The sequence below is a fragment of the Convolutriloba macropyga genome, chromosome 14 (genome assembly GCF_964194025.1).
Source record: "Convolutriloba macropyga chromosome 14, txConMacr16.3, whole genome shotgun sequence".
Taxonomy (NCBI): Eukaryota; Metazoa; Xenacoelomorpha; order Acoela; family Convolutidae; genus Convolutriloba; species Convolutriloba macropyga.
The window spans coordinates 3886714-3894683 of record NC_134481.1 but is presented as its reverse complement, the minus strand read 5'-3'; positions in this window follow the sequence as shown (position 1 = coordinate 3894683).

Genomic DNA, 7970 nt, shown 5'->3' with positions numbered 1-7970 from the left:
TCTTTTTCAACGCATAAAAAATGAATACCGAGAGTTACTAAATCCATTCAATAGACTCTTTGGTAATTTTAAACCAAGGGCATATTTTAGTTGATTTCCAATGGTTTTCCTTACTTTGAGATAAATTGTTTTTTTTTAAAAAGCTAATTTCAGTTTGATCTGACTCTATTTTGACTTTGTTATTAAGTTATGTTTTTTAAAACGGACATAAAGTGTTTGATGTTATTAATGTTTGTTGTTGTTTTTTGATTGTCCTGTTCGTCTTGACTCCCTTTCCTAATATTGGCATATCTCATTAATCTAATGCATCATTCTTTACTCCACTGAGATATTTGCTTTGAAGGCTATCTTTTTATTCATACAACAACTTTTTTTGAAAATCAATTGAATTTTTGGGTTTTTCTACCTGTTCCACGTTCGTAGACAATGATGCCAAAATTGTGGATGAGCGGGGTCGGAACTTTATGTTCGATAGCACATTACCGATCCTCCTTGTTATAATTTATATATCAAACCTAATCTATTTCTTAAGTTATAACATCCTGAGGTTCGGTTTTTTGTATATTGGAACACTTTCGAGCCTTTCAATCATTTTTGCTGAATTCTTGCATGTTCATTTTGATTGGTTTACATAGTAGTCTTAAATATAAGCTATGGTGAAACAAAATCGGTGACTAAATATCTGCAATTATTGTTATTTTCAATTTTACCAATGGACATTTTTTGTGAAAATTTTTTTCAGTTAGTCTCAACAAAAGTATTATTAAAAACAGTGTGATGAACCATACAATTGCGGGGTTTCCTGAAATTTTAAGGCCGACTCTAGCGATATAAATGCTAGCATGTGAAGTCTACGTATGTGGACAGTTTCTTTTACTCCTAGAAGCATTTCTCCTTTGCCGAGTAACAGAGTCAGAGACAAAAGTTAACCTTGTAAGATTTTTGTTCAAAAATGCTCTGTTGGAAATAGCAGAAAAAAGACTCTGAATAGAAAACGTTTCCTGCTTGAAAATCTTGAGACGAGAGATATTCTTGCGAAAATCTTGTACGAAAAGTCAACTGTGAAAGATATTGTAAGAATCGTGTCAGATTCAAGTAAGATCTAACTACGTCTTGTTACAACCTTACCCGTGTTGAGGACAACGACGAAAAAACAATTTTTTTTGTAAGAAATCGTTTTTTCGCCGTTTCGTCATAGTTTTTGTCGTTTTGTCGTCGTTTTCTTCGTCTTCATTAGTATCCGTCGTTTAAGTCGTCTTTTAAGTGTAAGAAATGATCGTTTCTTGGTAGTTTTTTGGTCGTCTCTTACGTGGTTTATTTTTCAAATGAAATTGTCATTTTTGATTGTTTTTTTTTTGTTGTATTTTGTCGTTTTTTACGTCATTTTGATTTTTTAAAAGAAATCGTCGTTTTTTTATCGTTTTTTTGTCGTTTAATTGCTCTTGAACTAGTTTTTCTCTATTAAATTATTTTCCTAAATCGAATGTATGGCCTCCGGGGTCGCGGTTTTGTCAAAAAAAAATGTAAGATTAGCGATGAATAGCGGTGAAAAAAACTTTTTTCACCGCAAAGCGCTCGCATCTTTTAGCGTTGAATGCGCTGAAAGCGGTGAATTTTTGTAAGAATTGCGTTGAATTTTCCGGTGAAAACTTTTTTTCACCGAATTCACCGGAATTCTTACAAAAAAGAAACTGGAGTACAAGGGTTCGAACCTCTACCTCATGCGTGTCACCAACTTTGTAATCCACTTCGCCATCTGTCACCTAATTCAAAGATATTTCCTGTGAATATAAGATAAGCGTTGAAATTAGCGCGGTGAATATTTGTAAGATTTGCGATTTTAGCGGTGAAAATTTTTTTTCACGGCATCCTGCTTGTAGCGGTGAAAAATTTTCTTTCACCGCTTAAGCGCTGAAAAAAAATTTTCTTCTGCTTAAAAGTTTTTTTTCACCGCATTCATCGCTATGAACGCAAATCTTGCACTTTTACTCAAATTCCTCGCAAATCTTACATCTTTTAGCGATTTTTAGCGGTGAAACCTCGACCCGGGATCATAGCGCAGTGGTGAGTGCATCAGGTAATGTATCGGGAGCTCAATGGTTCGAATCCCAGCGGTGATCACGTTTTTTCGTCGTTTTTCGAAAAAACGACCATTTCCTACATAAAAATAACGACGAAATAACGAACAAAACGACGATTACCACGTAAGGGCTTTGATCATTTTTGACCACGGACAACGATTAAAAAACGACAATTTCTTACAAGTGAAGAACAAAATTCCCCAACACAGGAAACTGTAGTATTCGAATCGGAAACTTAATATGCCGACATAATTAAGGTCATAGTTTTCATGATTCCAGCTCAAACGAAACAGCCAAAGGCAAAACGTGTGGGATGTGGGGGAAGACTTTCCCAGGAGAGTGGTCAGAGTGGGACTTGTGGAAGTTCGTAGGTACGGAACATGGTCTCTATGTTTACGAAAGAAACAGAGAATGTCACAATGCGATGCGGGGAGGATCATGTCCCGGAGAAAGTCACGTGATCGAGCCAAGGTTGGGGGGAGGAAAGTGATGAAGAGATAAAATGTGAACACCAAGAACAACAAAATGAACATTTGGATTACCCAAAGACCAAGTTTCAAAACAAATACTTTTTAAACACTATTAACGTACGCCTGTTAACAACAACAACCGTCCAAATTGCAAAAATACAATTTAAATTGCCTGTCGTGGAAGAGCAATTGAATTACTATTCCGATAGCTATTCCCTTAAAATTTGTGCGAGCTTACTGAGAATCAATCAAATCGAACTTCAGTTGCTCTTAGTTCCTGAGAATTAATAAGGGTGCTTATAGAGAAAATCCAGATAGAAGCTTGTATGTAAGAAAAACATTGTTAATTCCTTTGAGTATGAACTATAAAATACAGAACATAAAGACAATGTAGTGTTAAGAAGTATAAATGAAACAAACGTCCACATATTGTTTTTTTTTAAATAAAATGTTTAACAAAAAATTTTTTGTAACCTAGTATATAAAGAGACTCGTGGTCCGAGAACTCGTGGAACTTGTCAGTGCATCATTTTAGTCGTTCAGCTAGCAACCTGTATCCACTGGAAGAAGCTGGTCCTGCCTCGTAATGTTCTCGTAATCAAAAGTAATCTGAGTCCCGCGTGTAATCTGCTTATATTCATTGTGTTCAACAGGTTTTTGTATTGTCAGTTTCGGAGCTTGATCAAAAATTGGAAACATTTCAATTGGGACATCACCTTAATTGCTGCTTATAGAAAATTTCCAAACTGTTATTTGAACTATCTCCGAAGAACTTTTGTGATCCGTAAACTTACCGCTATTGAAAATTTTTCCAATTCCTAGAAAGCTCATATAAATTTTAGAAAAAAGGGAAATATCTTTTGGAAAAAAATGGAAGCATAAAAACGGAGATTTTACTGAAACTGTACATTAAAAACGGTATCGTGTTTTTCCTGAAACTGTACATTAAAAAAGGTATCCTTTAAACCCTGATTAACTAACCCCTTTATAGTTTCAACCCGATCAAAAGCGTCCTATAAATGAAGGGAAATAGGTCTCAATCATTTCTACTTTTTAGAATTATTAGAGATCAAAATCGGGTAGAAATGAATATAATTTTTCCAACCACAGTCATTTCACCCTAATTTTAGTCTGTAAATTAATGACTCAAAGCTGTCAGGCAAATAAAGCTAACGAATCAATGGTTAAAACCATAACAATTAGCGAATTAGTTATGTCATCTTGTAACGGCTGTTCTCCCAATCGGTTGCGACAAGGAAATTTTTACTCCGCCCAGTTCGTTCTGATTGGTTCCAAAATCTCTCCTGATATTTTGTTTTTTGCTGTTCGTTTTTGTAACTGTATATCCACTATGTTCTTAGCACTGCATTACAATTCAGTTCGTAACTTTTTGCTAATCTTAGCTTTTTCAGTATCGAACTGGACTGGATTTGCTACAGGTCACACAATACGGGATCTCTTTATGTATACCAGTTATATACATATATAAAAAACAAATCGAAGACAAAGATATATGTCTAAGACCTGTTTATGCAAAATATTTAAACCTAAACTTATGTTGGTTTTAGCTTTTGTACTCACGATGAAATACCAGAAGCTGGGGTTCGTAACAGTTGAATTGCAGCTCCAATAAATGTAGCCACAAGACACAGTAAAAAATAATATGCTGCTCAAGAATAACTTTCAATACAAGACACAGTAATAATTTACTGCTCAAGAATAATCTAAGCGCAAGACACAGTATCACGTTTTTTACTGCTTACTCAGTTTATTGTTGCAATATTTTGCTGAGTTATATGAAGAAAGCCGTTTTCTGCGGCTGCTTTTGCTGTATGTTGTTATGTTGCTTTTGTTATTTCCCCCTTTTTCTCCACATCACGGGACTATGAGTGTACTAGTAACTATAAATAAAACTGGGACTATTACGATGATTAGTAGTCAACTAATACAAAATTGTGTTCCTTATCTCAGTTTTATGCTGATGTATTTTCCTGAGCATGTTGTGAAAGCTCAGCCTCAACATCGCTGGCGCTGTTTTCCTTCGTGAAAACCTATTCGTCAGTCGGTAGCACTGAAGCGAGCTTCACAACTGGTCTCCTCTAGACTTCTTCTTTCATTTGAACCGTTGTCGATCGAATTGCTCCGTCAGAACCTTTGGTAGTTTCTGTAAATCGACCAAGTTGGCAATACCCTCGTTTGTCACTATCTTTCACTATCCACACAAGATCACCTTGTTGAAGACTTTTGTCCGTTGTGGACTGCCATTTCTTTCGACTGTTCAGCGTTGAAAGGTACTATTTAAAGAATCTGTCCCAGATGAGGTCTGCTTAAGCTTGTGTTTGTCGAAAGAGTTTTCAGTGATCGACGAATTCCTCTGCGCATGGTAAATATGGTACAACAACGTTTTTGTTACCAAGCAGAAAATGATTTGGGGTAATTGCTTCCAAATCGTTTTTGTCAGATCTGACTGGTGTCATTGGTCTTGCATTCAAAATTTTCTCAACAAGACAAATCGTGGTTGACAGAACATCTTCCGCGAATGATCGATTGCCTAGCACTGCGCACATTGCCTTCTTGCAACTCCAAACTATTCTTTCCCACACTCCTCCGAAGTGTGGTGCTGCAGGTGGGTTGAACATCCATCTGATACCTTGATGAATCAGATATTTATCAATTCGCTCCTTTTTCCATGCTGCTATCTACTCTACCAATTCTTTTTCAGCTCCAACGAAGTTTGTCCCGTAGTCGATAATCATTTTTACTGGTTTGCCTCTTCGAGCAATGAATCGCTTGATTGCGTTCAGACAACTATCAGTGTCCAGCTTTGGTACAATCTCTTTATGCACTGCTCGTACAGTAATGCATGTGAATAGACAATACCAACGCTTTTCGTTTCTTCGACAAATCTTTACTGTGACTGATCCGAAATAGTCTACGCCCACATTCGAGAACACTGCTGATGCCACGAATCGTTCTTCAGGTAGATCTGCCATTACTTGTGCCTTTGTTTGGGCTCTTCCTTTTCGACACGTCCAGCATTTGTTTTTGATCAGTCTCAAAGCATTTCGTATACCTAGGATCAAAAACATCTGCCATGTCAAAAACTATGTTTGTGACATGTTCAGTGCCTTCGTGACGGCTATTCTTGTGTTCATTGCGAAAGTATAATTCAAGTACATGACGTTTCCACTGTACCAGTAATGGATGTTTTGTTTCGAAGTTCAATTGTCTTTTACCTATTCTGCCTTGGGCACGCTTGAGTCCTTGCTGATCAATTAATGGTGAGAACTGAGAGATTTTACTGTTTTTTGGAATTTCCTTCTCTGCATTGAGAGACTTCGTCTCTTCAGCAAACTGTTCTGGCTGCAATAGTCTAAAAATGCGTGCTTATGTATTTTCTCTTTCTTCGACAATTAGTTTTTTTGTTGCCGGCTTGTGTCCGGCAGTGTTGATTAACATTGATGGCTCTTGTCCCAATTTCGGCTGAATTGTTAATACCACTCAGGTAAGGTGAAGAATGAAATACCTGATGATAGATTTAAAGAAGCTTGTTTTCTGAATGCAAAGGCACTTTGCAACACTACCGTTAAAGGAAAAGAAGAGAAGAAACTCAAAGGAACAACTAGAAGTACAATTATTAAGTAAATGGGTATAGAGGATTATAAAAAGGCTATATATTGTACTAAAAAAATATGAAATAAACTACAGTATTGAAAGTAGTTGAATAATATGGAAACAAAAGAACAATATAAAATTTCCTCAGATGGATTTGATGATAATGGTGTGAGAGATTATAAAGGAAAAGTTGGTTTTTTAGAGTCTGTGTTTTTTTTCATTAAATTTCCAAATAATATGTTTTTATAAATGAGTTCAATCTTTACAAAAAATACCCGAACATATACATAAAAATAATGAGATGTGTTTTTGGAAAATGGACTGCAGTTACTGTAGAAATAAAACATGCATATACACATTACAGGTTAAAACTTAACCTTAATGGCAACCCTCCAAAAAATTTCCAGATCTCTGTTCTTGGGCGCGGTTGTCCAAATCCTTTGTGATACTTAACTCTCCTCCAAAACAGCCCAATAATCTTCCCAATCTTTCCTCTCAAGAAAGGAAAAACAGCCGATTAGGCGGCTGCTCTTTTGACCTCCCCTGAGTTTTCTTGCATTTCATTCCAACAATGAATCAGCCTTTTTTGATCACGTTTTTTGTCTTACAAGAGCTCTGATACTGGCATGCTTTAAACATATGATAGCGAAATTCATAGCCTTTATCTGCCATTTCTATGCCTAGGATGGATATTTAACTGGAGTTTCCATTCGCAGGATTGGTTATAACCGTAGGTTAGTATGCACAGGATGAGGTATAAACGTAGGTTAGTATGCACAGGCTGATTTATAAACGTAGGTCAGTATGCGCAGGGTGAATTATAAACGCAGTTTTGCATGCGCAAAATGAGTTATAGACGCAGATTTGCATGCGAAGGATGAGTTAAAGACTCAGGTTTGTATGCAAAGGATGAGTTATAGACGCAGGTTTGTATGCGAAGGATGAATCATACACGCAGGCTAACTTACAACAGAGGTTGTATGCGTATGATGAATACAGCTGTTGCTAGATTTGTTTACAGTTAATGGCGGGAATTATTACCTAACAAAAAACAAAAGGATTTAAATAAGTAGACAAATGAATAAAAACAAATGATTTAAAACAAAACAACATTTAAATCTGAAATACACAACATATGAAAACCATTGAGTCTACGATTCAGACACTGGAAAACGATAAATGGAAACAGACTGATGAACACTGGGATTGAAAACCTACGGGCGAAGCTCGAAGGTTGCACTACTACTTCTACTACTACCCCACAACTAATTCTGACTCGCACATCTACCTCCACCCCCTTTTACCTTCACCGACCTCTGACCTCCGATATCCAACGACCTACGCCACCGATCTCCGACCTCTACCGACCTCCGCCACTGACCTCGCCACCGACCTCCACTGACCTCCGCCACCGACCCCCACCGATCTCCGCCAACCTTCGGAGGTTGGCTAGACATAACCGATCTCCACCGACCTCCGCCGACCTCCGCCTCCGACCTTCGCCACCTACCTCCGACCTCCGCCTCCGACCTCCGACATCCGCCACTGACCTCCACCGACCTCCGCCACCGACCTCCGACCTCCGCCACCAACCTCCGACCTCCGCCTTCGACCTCCGACATCCGCCTCCGCCGACCTCCGCCACCGACCTCCGACCTCTACCTCCGTCCTCCGACCTCCACCTCTGACCTCCGCCTCCGATCTTCGCCTCCGATCTCCGCCTCCAACCTCCGCCTCCAACCTCCGACTCCACGCCAAATATATAAATTCAGCATTATATGGTATAGTGATTGATGGCTCTTGT